Here is a 17,219-nt window from a genome sequence, read left to right as displayed (position 1 = left end):
AACAAAGAGGTTTAATTTACTCACAGTTCCACATGGCTGGGAAGGCCTCAGGAGACTTACTATCATGGCAGAAGGCAAAAGAGAAGAAAACACCTTACAGTGCAGCAGGAGGCAGAGAGAGAGGGCACACAAGAGAAACTACCACTTTTAAAACCATCAGATCTCATGAGAACTCCCTCACTATCATGAGAGCAGCAGGGAGAAACTTCCCCCATAATCCGATCACTACCACCATGTGATAGTGATGTGGGTATTACAATTCAAGATGAGATTTGGGTGGGGTATTTCAACATGTGGGTATTACAATTCAAGATGAGATTTGGGTGGGGACACAAAGCCAAACCATATGAACCCTATATATTGTTCACCCACTATCCCTCAAGAGAAGCATTTGTCATAACTATGGCACAATATTACAATGAGAAAATTAGCATTATAACTACAATCCACTGACCTGATTCAGAATTCACGAATTTTGCAGGCATTTATTGTGAGTGTGCAAGTGTATTTTCTTCTGTGAACTTTATTACAATGTGGATCCCTGTAACCATTACTATAGTCAAGATACAGGGAAATTCTATCACAAGTGTCCCTTCTGCTATCCTTTTAGAGCAACAGCTATTTCCCACCTAACCTGCCCCACCATAATACTTACTGACCACTACTCAATTCTACATATCTTTAATTTTTTCATTCAAAGAATGTTATATGAATGGAATTACATAACCTGTAACCTTTGAGATTGATTTTTTCCTTTGCTCTTAATGTTCTGTTTTATACATAATTACCTTGAGATTTATGCAAGTTGTTAGTACATCAGTAGTTTGTTCCTTTTTAATGCTGAGTAGTATTCCATGATATGGATATGCTACAGTTTGTTGAATCATTCACCTGTCATAGACCATTTATGTTCTTTAAAGTTTGGGCTATTATAAATAAAGCTACTTTGAAGATTCATGTACAGGTTTTTGTGTGAACATAAGCTTTCAGTTCTCTGGGATAATGAGTACTCAATAGTACAATTTCAGAGTTGCATGGCAAGTGCAATTTTAGTTTTATAAAAGATTGATATTCTTTTCTAGTGTTGGTATACCATTTTACATTCCGGTCAGCATTATATGAGTGGTTCAGTTCCTGTGCATCCTCACATTTGGTGTAGTCATTTTTTTTTTTTTTTTTTTTTGAGACAAAGTCTCGCTGTTTTGCTCAGACTGAAGTGCAGTGGTGGAATCTTGGCTCACTGCAAGCTCTGCCTCCCTGGTTCACGCCATTCTCCTGCCTCAGCCTCCCAAGTAGTTGGGACTACAGGTGACCACCACCACGCTCAGCTAATTTTTTGTATTTTTAGTAGAGATGGGGTTTCACCATGTTAGCCAGAATGGTCTCGATCTCCTGACCTCGTGATCCGCCCACCTCGGCCTCCCAAAGTGCTGAGATTAGAAGCGTGAGCCATCGCGCCCGGCCATAGTCACTGTTTTTAATTTTAGCCATTCTGGTAGGTGTATCATAATATCTCACTGTGATTTTAATTTCAATTTTTCAAATAATATCTACTCATAAAACTATTTGCCATCTGTAAATCCTCTTTGTGAAATACCTATTCAAGTCTCCTCTCATTTTGTGAATTCTTTTTTAACAGTTTAGGAATTCTTTATATACTCTAGATATAAGCTCTTTGTCAGGCGTATGATATGTTAACGCTTTTTTTTTACATTTTGTATTTGTCTTTTCATCTTTTTATTCAGTATCTTCTTCATAGCCAAAGTGTTTAATTTTGATGTCCAATTTATTAATTTTTTTTTATGAATCCTGTTTTTAGGCTTAATTCTGAAACTCTTCACCTAACTCAGGACCTCAAAGATTTTCTGTGATATGTTTTTCTAAGTGTTTTATAGATTTACTTTTAAGTGCATGATCGATTTTGAGGTTGTTTTTTTCTTTTTTTTTTTTTTTTTTTGCATAAGTTGTGAAGTTTAGGTGGTTTATTTTTTGCCTGTGGTTGTCCAAATGCTCCCTCACCAGTTGTGAAGAAGCCAGTCACCGAGGTCTTAAATTGTTTTTTGTACCTTAATTAGGAATCAATTTGACATATTTTTGTTCTTTTATTTCTGGATTTATTATTGTGTTCCGGTGATCTATGTGTATATTTCTTCACCGATACCTTACTTTCTTCATTACTTTAGCTGTATTGTAAGCTTTGACAATAAGATAGAATCATTACTGCCAGCTCATCGTTTTTTTTTTCTTTCTCACATTTGCTTTAACTTATTCTTGGTTCTAGGGCTTTACATGTAAATTCTACAATGATCTTGGCAATGTTTACAAAAATAATTTGCTGGGGTTTTCATAGGAATTGAATTAAACCTGTAGATCATTTTTTGGGAGAATTGAAATGTCTACTATTTTCAGTCTTGCAATTCATGAAAAAGATGTATCTTTCCACTATTTACATCTTTGCTTTTTAAAATGTATTTTGTAATATTACAGATGCAAAACCTATAAATAATTTACTGACTAGTTTTATAGCTATTTGATTTTCCTCAGAACAGTTGCACATTGTATTATGATTTTAATTTCCACATGTTTGCTATTAACATATTAAAATGTGTTTGATATTTGTTTGTTCATCTTCTATCCTGTGACCTGGCTGAACTCACTTATTAGTTCTAGGAGGGTTTTATGTAGATTGCTTAGGATTTTCTATATAAACAACCATGTCATCTGTAAATAAGGACAGTTTTATTTCTTCTTTCTTATGTCTTTTCTTTTTTTCATCCACTTATTGCACCAGCTAGAACTGCCAGCACTATGTTCAATAAGAGTGGCAAATGGAGACATTGATATCTTCATTTAGGAAAGCATCCTAAATTTAGGACAGGATCCTAAATTTAACATTAAGTATGATATTAATTGTAAGTTTTCTGTATATGTTCTTTACTAGGTAGAAAAATAATTTTTATTCTTAATTTGCTGAGTTTTTTTTTTTTTTTTTTTGAGACAGAGTCTCACTCTGTTACCCAGGCTGGAATGCAGTGGCCAGATCTCAGCTCACTGCAAGCTCCACCTCCCAGGTTCACGCCATTCTCCTGCCTCAGCCTCCCGAGTAGCTGGGACTACAGGGGCCTGCCACNTCACGCCATTCTCCTGCCTCAGCCTCCCGAGTAGCTGGGACTACAGGGGCCTGCCACCTCGCCCGGCTAGTTTTTTGTATTTTTTAGTAGAGACAGGGTTTCACCATGTTAGCCAGGATGGTCTCGATCTCCTGACCTCGTGATCCGCCCGTCTCGGCCTCGCAAAGTGCTGGAATTACAGGCTTGAGCCACTGTGCCCGGCCTGAGTTTTTTTTCTTTTTTTTTTTTTTTTAATTGTAAATGGGTGCTGAATTTTGTCAAATGCTTTTTCTGTGACAGTTGGTCTGATTATTTGATTTTTCTTCTACAGCTTGTTCATATGGTGGATTACATTTATTGAGTTTCAAATGCTTAACCTGTCTTTTATAACTCCAATAAATCAACACAAGTTCAAAGTGTATAACTCTTTTTATTCAATTTGATATTATTTTATTGAGGATTTTTGCACCTAAGTTTATGTGAAATATTGGTCTATAGGTTTTTGGTTTTTTTTTTTGCACTGACTTTGCCTGTTTTTCTTATCAACATAATACTAACCTTGTAAAATGAGTTGAGAAATATTTCTTCCTGTTCTATTTTCTTTGAAAAAGAGGATAAAATTATTTATTTTAAAAATATATTTAATATTATCCTCTATTAAGAGCATCTCAGTCTGGAAATTTTTTGATATTTTTAATTACAAATTGAATTTTTAAATGGCTATACATACTTTGGAGATAGTAAGGATTTGATTCCAGATCACCACAATAAAGCAAATATTGCAATAAAGCAAGTCATACTAATTTTTTGGTTTTCCAGTGCATATAGAAGTTATGTTTACACTATGGTGTAGTCTATTAAGTGCTCAATAGGATTATGTCTACTAGAATGATGTATATAACTTAATTAAAGATACTTTGCCAATAAAAAATGCTAATGATCATTTGAGCCTTCAGTGGGTCATCATCTTTTTGGTAGGGGAAGGTCCTGCCTTGATGTTGATGAGTGCTGAATGATCAAGGCTGTCATTTCAGCAATCACTGAATCCTGAAAAGCTGGGATGGCTGGGAAAAATCTTAAGACAAGAGTAAAGTTTGCGACATCAATTGATTCTTTCTCCCACAAAAGATTTCTGTGTAGCATGCAATGTTGTCTGGTAGCATTTTCTCCATGGTGAAAACGTCTTTCAAAATGAGAGTTGATCTTCTCAAACTCTCCCTTGCTTTATGAACTAAGTTTATGTAATGTTTTAAATCCTTTGTTGTCATTTCAGCAATTTTAACAACATCTTCAACAGGAGTAGATTCCATCTCAAGAAACCACTTTATTTTCTCATTGTAAGAAGCAACTACTCATTCATTCAATTTTAATTATGAGATTACAGCAATTCAGTTACATCTTTAGGCTCCACTGCTAATTCTAGTTCTCTTGCTCTTTCTCCCATATCTGCAGTTACTTCCTTTATTGAAGTCTTGAATCTTTTAAAGTCATTCATGAGATTTGGAATCAACTTGTTCCAAACTCATGTTAATGTGGATATTGTGACTTCCTTTCATGGATGATGAATGTTCTTAATGACATCTAAAATGGTGAATCTCTCCTAGAGGATTTCTCTTTACTTTGCCAAGATCCCTGAGAGGAATCACTATCTATGGCAGCTATAGCCTTATGAAGCATATTTCTTAAATAATAAGACTTTAAAGTCAAAATTCCTCCTTAATTCCATGATTCAACATTCATTTCCTTGTACATCTTTGTCAGAGCTCTTCATTGACCAGGTGCATTATCAGTGAGCAGTAATGTTTCAAATAAAATCATTTATTCTGAGCAGTAGGTCTCAACTGCGGGCTTCACATATTTAGTATACCATGCTGTAAACAGATGTTCTGTCTTCCAGGCTTTGTTGTTCCATTTATTTATTTATTTGTTTATTTATTTATTTTTCCATAAATTATTGGGGTGCAAGTGCTATTTGCTTACATGAGTAAGTTATTTAGTGGTATTTGTGATATTTTGGTGCACCCATCACCCAAGCAGTATACACTACACCATATTTGTAGTCTTTTATCCCTTGCCCCATCCCACTCTTTCCACCAAGTCCCAAAAGTCCATTGTATCATGCTTATGCCATTGCGTCCTCATAGCTTGGCTCCCACATATCAGTGAGAGCATACAATATTTGGTTTTTCATTCCTGAGTTATGTCACTTAGAATAATAGTCTCCAATCTCATCCAGGTCACTGCAAATGCTTTTAATTCATTCCTTTTTATAGCTGAGTAGTATTCCTTCATATATATAATCACAATTTCTTTATCCAAGTGTTGGTTAATGGGCATTTGGATTGGTTCCATGCTCTTGCAATTGTGAATTGTGCTGCTGTAAACATGTATGTGCAGGTATCTTTTTCAAATAATGACTTATTTTCCTCTGGGTAGATACCTAGTAGAGAGATTACTGGATCGAATGGTAGGTCTACTTTTAGTTCTTTAAGGAATCACCACACAGTTTTCCATAGTGGCTGTACTAGTTTACATTCCCACTACCAGTGTAAAAGTGGTCACCACATCCATGCCAACATCTACTGTTTTATGATTTTTTGATTATGGCCGTTTTTGCAGGAGTAAGGTGATATTGCATTGTGGTTTTGATTTGCATTCCTCTGATCATTAGTGATATGGAGCATTTTTTCATGTCTGTTGGCCATTTGTATATCTTCTTTGCAGAATTGTCTATTCATATCCTTAGCCCACATTTTGATGGGATTGTTTGATTTTTTCTTACTGATTTGAGTTAGCTGTAGATTCTGTATATTAGTCCTTTGTCAGATGTATAATTTGTGAAGATTTTCTCCCACTCTTTGGGTTGTCTGTTTACTCTACTGACTGTTCCTTTTGTCATGCAAAAGCTCTGTAGTTTAATTAGGTCCCAGCTATTTATATTTGTCTTTATTGCATTTGCTTTTGGGTTCTTGGTCATGAAACCCTTGCCTAAGCCAATGCCTAGAAGGGGTTTTCCAATGTTATCTTCTAGAATTTTTATAGTTTCGGTCTTAGGTTTAAATCCTTAATACATCTTGAGTTGATTTTTTATAAGGTGAGAGATGAGGATCCAGTTTTATTCTCCCACGTGTGGCTAACCAATTATCCCAGCACCATTTGTTGAAAAGGGTGTCCTTTCTCCACTTCCTGCTTTTGTTTGCTTTGTCAAAGATCAGTTATCGGTCAGTATTTGGGTTTATTTCTGGGTCCTCTACTTTGTTCCATTGGCCTACATGCTTATTTATTTATTTTTTTACCAGCACCAAAGTGTTTTGGTGACTATGGCCTTATACTATAGTTTGAAATTTGGTCGTGTGATGCCTCCAGATTTGTTCTTTTTGCTTAATCCTGCTTTGACTATGCCAGCTCTTTTTTGGTTCCATATGAATTTTAGAATTGTTTTTTCTAATTCTGTAACGAGTGGTGTTGGAATTTGATGGGGATTGCATTGAATTTGTAGATTGCTTTTGGCAGTATGATCATTTTCACAATATTGATTACACCCATCCATGAGCATGAGATGTGTTTCCATTTGTTTGGATTGTCTATGATTTCTTTCAGCAGTGTTTCGCAGTTTTCCTTGGAGAGGTCTTTCAATTCCTTGGTTTGGTATATTCCTAAGTATTTTATTTTATTTTTTTCAGCTATTATAAAAGGGGTTCAGTTCTTGATTTGATTCTCCGCTTGGTCGCTGTTAGTATGTAGAAGAGCTACTGATTTGTGTACATTAATCTTGTATGTGGAAACTTTGCTATTTTTTTTTTTTTAATCAGTTCTAGGAGCTTTGTGGAGGAGGCTTTAAGGTTTTCAAGGCAAACCATCATCATCAGCAAACAGTGACAGTTTGACTTCCTTTTTACTGATTTGGATGCCCTTTCTTTCTTTCTCTTGTCTGATTGTTCTGGCTAGGATTTCCAGTACTATGTTGAAGAGGAGTGATGAGAGTGGACATCCTTGTCTTGTTCCAGTTCTCAGAGGGAATGCTTTTAGCTTTTCCCCATTCAGTAATATGTTGGCTGTGGGTGTTTCATAGATGGCTTTTTTTACATTAAGATATGTCCCTTGTATGCCAATTTTGCTGAGTTTTAATCATAAATGGATGCTGGATCTTGTTGAATGCTTTTCTGCATCTATTGAGATGATCATGTGATTTTTGTTTTTAATTCTGTTTATGTGGTATATCACATTTATTGACTTGCATATGTTAAACCATCCCTGCATCCCTAGTATGAAACCCACTTGATCAGGGTGGATTATCTTTTTGATATGCTGTTGGATTTGATTAGCTAGTATTTTGTTCGGATTTTAGCATCTATGTTCATCAAGGATATCAGTCTGTAGTTTTCTTTTTTGGTTATGTCTTTCCCTGGTTTTGATATTAGGGTGATGCTGGCTTCATAGAAAACTAAGGATGTCCTTCTTTATCTGGTGGAATAGTGTCAAAATAATTTGTACCAATTCTTCTTTGAATGTCTGGTAGAATTATGCTGTGAATCCATATGGTCCTGGACTATTTTTGAGTGCAGGCAGTGTAGATTTAGGATGATTTTTAAGGACACTAAAATTTTTGAATAATAAATGAGCATTAGCTTCAACTTAAAGTTGCCAGTTTCATTAACCCCTGACAACACAGTCTGTCTTTTGAAACTTAAGCCAGGCATTGACTTCTCTTTAGCTATGAAACGTCTGCATGACATTTTCTTCCAGTAGAAAGCTACTTCTTCTGCACTGAAGATCTGTTGTTTAGCGTAGCCACCTTCAGCAATTATTTTGGCTAGACCGTTTGGATAACTTGCGGCAACTTCTACATCACTTTATGCTGATTCACCTTGCACTTATGTTATGAAGATGTCTTCTTTTCTTAAATCTCATGAACCAACCTCTGAAAGCTTCAGATTTTTTATTCTACAGCTTTCTCAGCTATCTTAGTATTCATGGAATTGAATAAAGTTAGGGTCTTACTCGGAATTAGAATTTGGCTGAAGGGAATATGGTGGTTGGTTTGATCTTATAACCAAACCACTAAAACTTTCTTCATATCAGCAAAAAAAAGATTGTTTTGCTTTCTTACAATTTGTGTGTTTACTGGAGTAGCACTTGTGATTTCCTTCAATAATTTTTCCTTTGCATTCTCAAGTTGGCTAATTTGTCATAAGATGTCTAACTTGGCTCTCAACATGCTTTTCTCACTCAGGTTAATAATTTCTAGCTTTTGATTGAAAGTGAGAGACATGTGACTCTTCCTTTCACTTGAACACTTAGAGGCCATTGTATGTTTATTAGTTGTCACACTTCCAGTATTATTGTGTCTCAGGGATAGAGATGTTCAAGGATGGAATGAAAGACAAGGACAAGAGAATGGTTGGTTGGTAGAGAAGTCAGAACAAACACAACATTTACTGATTAAGTTCACCATCTTTCATGGGCACAGTTTGTGACACCCAAAAACAATTATAATAGTAACATCAAAGTTCATTGTTTATAGGTCACCATAACAGAAATAATAATGAAAACTTCGACATACTATGAGAATTATTAAATGTGACACAGAGAGTTGAAGTGACAGTATGCTATTGGAAAAATGTCACTTGCCAAATGCGGCATTGTCACAAACCTTCAGTTTGTAAAACAACAGCAACAAACCCCACGATATCTGCAAAGCACAATAAACCAAAGTGCAAAAAAATGAGGTGTGTCTGTAATACTATGCAAGCTATGCATTTAATCTTGATTAAAATTTCATGTTTGAATCTATACATATTATATCATAGATTTTTCTGAAGCATATTTCTAGATAAAAGGAACCCAAATCTATAATGTCCATTTTTAGTAAGATAATTCATCTAAAGAATAGATCCTGGAAATAGGTGATAAGTGGGAAAACAGAATAGAGTTACAGAATAAGGCATGTGGATTTTAAAGGGTGTGGTTAAGAGTAGAAGGGGAGAAGGAAAGGAAATAAAGCTTACTATAGCCAATCATCTCCTTTGCTTTGTAAATACTTTATAATACCTTGCTTCTGAAAAGTGGACTGCCTGACACAATACTTAGATTTGTAATGCAATTTTTAAAACCATGCAGAAATCTGTGTCCTGGTGTCCAGTGACTTTTGACTACCTAATCAATAACACAGTCAGTCATCCATGACAAGGAAACACCACCTGGTCTATATAAACATCTGTACACTCCACATACACAACTTTCATAGTATGGAAAATTAACATCATCCATAAGTGAATTAATTTAGTTCCTAAAATATTTTTTCAACCTTTAGTACCCCGCACAACGTAACAGAAAGTTTTTTTTTTTTTTAATTTTTTGACTATTTTTGAATATACTAGTTTTTCTCGGGACTATGAAATGCATTCTTGTTCAGACATGAGGCAACAGACAATATCAACGGCTTAGAATAAATTTCATTGCATGTTACTGATATCATGGCAAAGCATGAAAATGGGAGAATGTTTGCTGGGCAGTTTTAAGAAATTCTGGATGAAGACATTTTAAAAACTACAGGAAGAGTATATGGTTACAAAAGAGCAATTCAGAGTAATTATTGGACAGTATAATTTCCGCCATCCCCAAGGCATTTTTGGTTGCTAATGTTCAGAACACACTTTGAGAAATTTTGTAATAGGATAGTACTTAATTAACATAATTCATTATCTTCAGTTTGAAATGTGCTTATGGATTCGATACATACTATGTGGATCTTTTCAACTTCTTATAATTTAGAATATAGATTATATAAACAAGATGAAAGCAGTGAGACATGCCATAGGAAGAGTTATACCAAGTGCTTTTCGTATTCAGAACACAAAAAAATACAGCTTTTAGTCAGGCGAATTGAAGACGATATATGAAGGAGATAGAATTTTAGATGGGTCTTGAATAAGAAAAGAACTAAAACATTTAATAATAATATAAAATTGAATTATTGACATAAGTTATACAGAATATAAAAATACAAAGGGACTGAAAGGGCATGTGCCCAAATAACTTCTCTTCATTTATTTTTTTGACATATAAAAGACACTATACACTCACTGTGCATCAATCATTATGCTAAGTACCAGGGATTTAACAACCCTGTTAAAGAAAATGTAAAATAATAGGAAACAGAAAATGTATCACTATGTAAAGTAATAAATGGCTAATCATGAATTTTGTGGTCATAGCAAGATGGTTTCCTAGAGATGCCTGGTACTTATCCAACCAAAAACAAAGGACCAAAACGATGAACAGAGAACTACATTCCAACTAGAGTGACTGAAGAAGTATGCTGGATACTTCACCACAAGGAGGTGGTGAAATCTCTGTGAAGCACAGAAACCCAGAATGGAAGTTTAGAGAGGAAGTAAAGCACCTATCTCTGCCACTCTGTTCACCCTGCTGGGATGAGCTTGGGGATGGGAGAGACTTCTCTTTGTGAGAAAAAGTTAAACTGGAGGCCACCAGCAGTCCCCATTCCCAACATACACATCTACAGTTCTTGCTGCAAGAAAGGCCCACAGTCCTCACTGTCTCTGAATATAGTTTGGAGAGTTTCCTGGAGTTAACATGGCTGCATTGCTCCAGAGTGAGGAGCCTGTGTGCACCCGCTACCCCTGTGACCCAGGGTGCTATAGCACATCACTATCTTGATGGTATCAGACCCATAGCTGTAGTGCATCCTATTATGGGAGCCAGTAGTCATTGTTTATCTATCATGATGCTCTGCTGACATTCCACTCCACTCATACAGATGGCCACAGTAACAAAAACCTGACTACTTGCAGCCTAGGTTCAGCAGAACAGCTGTGACTCCAGTGTCTGAGACTATGCTGTGCCCTGCTCCAATGGAACAGGCAGTCATACAGAGTGGGAAAGCTGACCTTAGGCTTGTCCTGACTCCCCAAAATCACCACAGAGCTGGTTTACCTATCACGCCCATGTGTCCCTGACAACTCAACATTCATCCCAGTGGTGGCTCCACTCTCCTGCCAACCCACTCCAGAACCAGCCAACTCATGTATGTGAGCATTTGCCTGGACCACCAGTTAGCCTTGTGGTGGTCCCACTGCATGGTAGTCCCACCCTAGATAATTCACTGCATCTGCATGCTCCTGGACCAATATAGCTGGCCTAGTGGAGGCCCAGGACTCCAGCAAGCCCACCCTAGTGCCAGCCAACCTATCACACTCAAATATGCCCAGCCTGAAACTATCATGGTGGCCTTTATTACCACAAATTTTTGCAGTCCAGAGCACTGACGCGCTCATAGACATTGGTGATGCGAATTACAGCTGAAGAAACTGCACATAAACCACACTACTGCTTCCACCCAGAATCAAAGCCAAAACACCCTGCCAAGCCACACCCTAAGACCCATATACATGAAAATGTTTCACTTTACCAAAACTACCACATAAAATCAGAAATGTGACTCTTCTACCATATGCACAGATATACACATAAAGAAAGAAGAGGCCGGGCGCGGTGGCTCACGCCTGTAATCCCAGCACTTTGGGAGGCCGAGGCGGGCGGATCACGAGGTCAGGAGATCGAGACCATCCTGGCTAACACGGTGAAACCCCATCTCTACTAAAAATGCAAAAAATTAGCCGGGCGAGGCAGCGGGCGCCTGTAGTCCCAGCTACTCGGGAGGCTGAGGCAGGAGAATGGCGTGAACCCGGAAGGCGGAGCTTGCAGTGAGCCGAGATCGCGCCACTGCACTCCAGCCTGGGCGACTAAGCGAGACTCTGCCTCAAAAAAAAAAAAAAAAAAAAAAAAAAGAAAGAAGAAACGTGAAAAAGCAAATAAATGTGAGTTTTCCAAAGGAACACAAAACACTTCAGTAGCAGACACTAAAGAAAGGAAAATAATGAAGTGTCTGAAAAAGATCTAGACATTTCATCCTTAAAAAAAGAAATATATTTTTCAGGAACATGGAGGGAACTGGAGACAGTTATCTCAAGTGAAACAACTCAGAGACAGAAAGACAAACACCACGTCTCAGTGATAAATGGAAGCTAAATAATGTTTACACATGGAGATAAAGTGTGGAATGATAGACAATGGATGCTTGGAAGGGTCAGGGGATGGCAGAGGGGTGGATGATGAGAAATTACTTTATAGGTACAATGTACATTACTCCAGTGACGGATACACTAAAGGCTCTGACTTTACTACTGATGAAAAAATTGGCAATGGACCAGAACAGATAACTTTCAAAAGAAGACAAGTGGCCAACAGGCGTATGAAAAAAATGTTCAACATCACTAATTGTCCAGAAAATGTAAATCAATACCACAATGAGATAGCACTTCACTTTAGTCAGAATGGCTATTATCAAAAAGACTAAAGAGGTGTTAGCAAAGATGTGGAGAAAAAGGTACCCTTCTACAGTGTTGGTGAGAATATATATTAATAGAACCATTATTGAAAATAGTATGTATGTTCCTCAAAAAATTAAAAAATAGTACTACCATATGATCCAGCAATGCTACTACCAGGTAACTATCCAAAGGAAGTGAAGTTAATATGTTGAAGAAATATCTGAACTCCCATTTTTATTGCTTCACTATTCACAATAGTCAAGTAATGGATTCTAAGTGTCCAATGATGTATAAACGGATTAAGAAAATATGATTACACACACACACACACAAAATACTCAGTGGAATACTATTCAGCCTTAAGAAAGAAAGAAATTTTGTCATTTGGGACAACATGGGTAAACTTCAAGGAAAATATGTTAAGATAAATAAGTCAGAAACAGAAAGATAAATGTCAAATGTTCTCACCCATATTCAGAATCTAAAAGTGTTGGTCTCATAGAAGTAGCAAATAGAACAGTGGTTACCAGAGACTAAGGAAGGTGGTGGGTTGATAGGAGAGGTTGATCAATGGGTATAAATTTATAGCTAGAAAGGCAGAATAAGTACCAGTGTCCTACTGCACTGTAGGGTAACTATAGTCAACAAAATGATATTGTATATCTCAAAATATCTAGAAGAGAAGATTTTGAATTTCTTACTACAAAGAAATCATAAATGAGGTGGTGGATATGCTAATTACTCTGATTTGATCATTACACAAGGTATATATGTACTGAAACATCACATTGTACCCCATAAGTGTGTGCAATTTATTATGTGTCTATTAAACATAAAAAATTAAGATATGATAAGAACATGCACAGGTGGTCTGTGAGGACAGAGAAGGAGATTAGGCACCTCTCTTAACCATGGAACTTTGTCTGGTTTCCCTGATAAAGATTTAGAGTAAATAAATTTTAAAAAGGATATTTATTTCAGCCTCAAAGTGAAGTATATGCAAAGGTCCAGGGATAAGATGAAAGAATAAATTTGAGCAACTAATAGCGGCTCAGCATAGGGCCATAATCTAACAAGGTCATAAAGAACATTCATGAAGATTTATGATGGATACATCTTATCTCAGTGCTAGAGAAGGAAGGAGGTCAAAACTGGTTTAAAAGCAAGAGGGTTAGAAAGCACGAGAGCACGCTTGAGAGAGGGAGACAGAGACAAGTAAAGTTAGAGGAAAGTGGAAGAATTGTGGAAAAGAGAGATACGAAGTCGTGGAGGTAATGATGTGAAAAATCCTGAGTTTAAGATTTGACTCCACCTATGCATAATGTAGATAGGTCATTACATTTGGATGATTTTAGGGAATTGGAAAGATTTTTTTAAAACAGATGTCAGAGCAATAAAAAATGATAGCTGTTGATGAAACTACAAAATTTGAGAAAGTTTGAAAACCAGAGATGGCTGAAATGAGTACCTGACAGGAGAGTTTTAAACCAAAAGAATAAGCTCAAAATACTTTTATGAACTATATCAAAAAAGCTGTGGTTCTCTCAATTTTCTTAGGTTTAACTAATTCTTAAAATCATGTTGTAAGGATTATAATTATATTCTCTAAAGGATTAATTACAATGGAAACTATTATATAGGATTTTAAATATCAATTTATGATTTAATCATTATTTCTGCAGTAAATTGGAGAACTAAAATTTTTTTACAAATATTATGTCAAGTTACTCTATTATTGTCAGTATTTCTTTCCTCATTAAACATGCAATGAAATTTGATCTCATTAATAATTTTTTAAAATTCCATTACAATTTATTTATTACTCAAGAGATATGTCTAATTTTCTAGTACAAGTAACTATAGTAGTGAGGAACAAATTTATGACATTTGTCATTACCATATTTTTCTTGATATAATTATCCTAAAATCCAGTTTGATGGTTTAAGCCATATAATCATGAGTATGGATGTTTTTAGGGTGAAATGGAAAATATATTAAAACAAAGGAAACTTTATTTCTAGAAATTCTTTATCATGTTACTAGTTTGTTTTTTTTTTTTTGTTATTGTTGTTATATGTTATTTGCCACTACCTGAAATATATATTATTTATTTATTTGTTTGTGTGTTTTATTTTTACTGTGTAAAACCATGATTTTTCTCTTGCTTACTATCATATTTCCAACCTTTACCATTGGCATTTGTCATACAGTTAACGTTTGGTAAATAATTGTTGAATAAATACATACAATCTCTTTCTTATTAAAGGATTATTCTCATTGACTTTATGCTAGAATGTGCTTACTCTCAAATAACCACAGTAATTTGACACAGGGATAACAATAAGTTATATTTTAGAATATCTCCTTTAGTATTTAAAAAAGTAGTTATCTAAATTAAGTAGTTTAATGTAATCTTTCCAAGTGGCATATATTCTCAATCCCCCATTTCCTGATTTTCCTGATAACATGTGAAATAAGGACAGAGATATATAGATTTATTTGTGAGATTTCTCCATAAGCCATAAACCAAGCCATATTGTTTAGAATGGGTTTAAATAATGAACATTATTCAGTGACTATGATTTTCAAAGCCCATGTGACTCCCCTATAACCAACGACTATGTATTTCTCTCTGGTGGCAGAGGGATGCTGTGGTGCAAGTGCTTTCTAGTTCAGTTTCTTGGCTTATCTAAGGTCCTGCCTCATATGCTGAAGCATTGAGGCCATCAGGAATATTTCTTACTTTCACACTTGTTAGATTATCATTATTTGCTCCACCTCATGCACATTCTGCTTCTCGCTACTGCAGCTCTGCTTTCTTCAGGTCCACCCTCTTAGATTACTGAAAGTAAATTCATGCTGCAAACTGCAGTTACACAGTAGCTATTACTTGCCTTTACCATACTCTACTACTGAAATTACCTTTCATGTCCCTGGAAAAGACAGAAAGTTTATTATTTTTATTGTCCATTTTGTCTTTTTTCCTTTCTCACATTTCTTAATGTCCTTGTGTAGTTGATTCTCATTTACTGGGTCTTTTAGGGGGTCTATCTCCAAATTCTGCTTCGGTGTATTACACACCTCTATGTATTGTAGTCTCATTATATCTGGAAATGTGTCCAGCCTGTCAACAATAATTTAAACTTATCCCAATGGATGTTCATGTTCATTGAAAGAGGGAATTGAACGAAACCAAATTGTAAATCAAAATCTGACATGAACTATGCTACTCAATTGAAAATATAATTGAAACAAATCCAAATCGTTTTTCACTGAATTACTATTTTAATCAACAAGAGTAAACATAACTTGTATATTTTCTGAAAGTAATGAAATCAGCTTTTAAAACTTGAGTCTAAAATTATACAATTATATTATATATTTTTATTAACTAAATTCATATTGGAAAAAAAAATCAGTCAGCTCAACAAATAAACAGATTCATCCCTATGAAAAGAGAAAAAAGATTTATAGGGAAACATTACAGAAAATGCACTGCAAACCAAGAATAAAAATGAGAACTATATGGCCTATATCTGGATGTTTTCATTTTGGAATTCAACATTCTATACACCAGTAGGCACAATAATACAATAAAGGTGATTTTATATTTTAATGGGCAAGTGGTCATCCACTAAAAGTGATGGCTAGCACATCTTAGGAAAGTTGGGTTTTCAGGGATAAAGATGAAAAGTATTGGTTAGAGGTTCCTTGCATCCCTCTACCTACACCTTAACACTGATTACATACACAGAATAGATTTTCTATCCTCCTTCTACTGTTCCCCTAGCATGACTAATTGCCAAGAGGTGAGAGAATGTTTGTAATTCCTCCTGACATTCCCACCCCACAAACATAGTATAATAAATCAGCTATTTATTTTGCCTTCTGAAGAAGAAAAGTGTGAACTTTGAAGAACAGGAAAGATATACTTGCTATTAAGAAACCTTAACCTGAAACTCTTAATCTGAAGCCCTTATTATTAAGAACTTGTTATTAAGAAACCTTAATCTGAAACTCTTCCTAACTATGTAATAGCCTTGCTTTGGAGACTCTTTTACTTTGGCTTTATAACAAACACTTAAAATTTAAATGGTTAGATATATGGTGGAAATATAATACAGCAGTATTTTTCTATTTCATGATGTCAGAAAAACTGCTTTGCTGGAAATCTTCAAAAAATTATAAAGCAAGAGGTAGTTTATATATTAATCATGACTAATATCTGGAGGATAGTTCCTACATTTTGCTTTAAGATACTTGTTTTGAGTATATTATAAATGGCATTCTTACAGCCAAATATGTGAAGACTACATATCCAACTATATTTATTTGGATATATACAATCTGTTTTCTGCCTCTCCATTGGAGTAGGCCTCTAATACATTATAGAATTATATATTATAATGAAAGCTAGTCATGAACATTTATAAGATTATGAAATTACACAAAAACAATGCTTGTTCTATGAAAATAAATTGTGAAATTTGCCATCCAGTGAGAAATACTGAAAAAAACATTAAGTGGATAGGAGGGAGTATAAGAAAAAACTGTACAATCTCACCCTGGAAATAAGTGTATCAATTTATTTGAGGTCTTTTGATTTTGTAACTTTATTGTATCAATACATACATGGGAAGCACAGTGACTAGCACCATCAGCTCAGTATCTGTTATGTTTATCATTAACAATAATAAACAATACAATGTATTAATAAATAGTAAATAAGATATAAATAATAAACAATATAACA

At 35.2% G+C, this 17,219-nt stretch overlaps 1 protein-coding gene across 1 annotated transcript in view; it reads left to right on the top strand.

Moving 5' to 3' along the window:
• Positions 1-17,219, top strand: part of CSMD3 (CUB and Sushi multiple domains 3) — a 1,234,679-nt gene that overhangs the window by 426,768 nt on the left and 790,692 nt on the right. The gene's annotated exons all lie outside the window — the stretch shown is intronic.

Source organism: Theropithecus gelada, chromosome 8 (genome assembly GCF_003255815.1).
Source record: "Theropithecus gelada isolate Dixy chromosome 8, Tgel_1.0, whole genome shotgun sequence".
NCBI classification, from domain to species: Eukaryota; Metazoa; Chordata; class Mammalia; order Primates; family Cercopithecidae; genus Theropithecus; species Theropithecus gelada.
The sequence above is the reverse complement of the archived record's forward strand: the minus strand, read 5'-3'. Positions and strand labels throughout refer to the sequence as shown.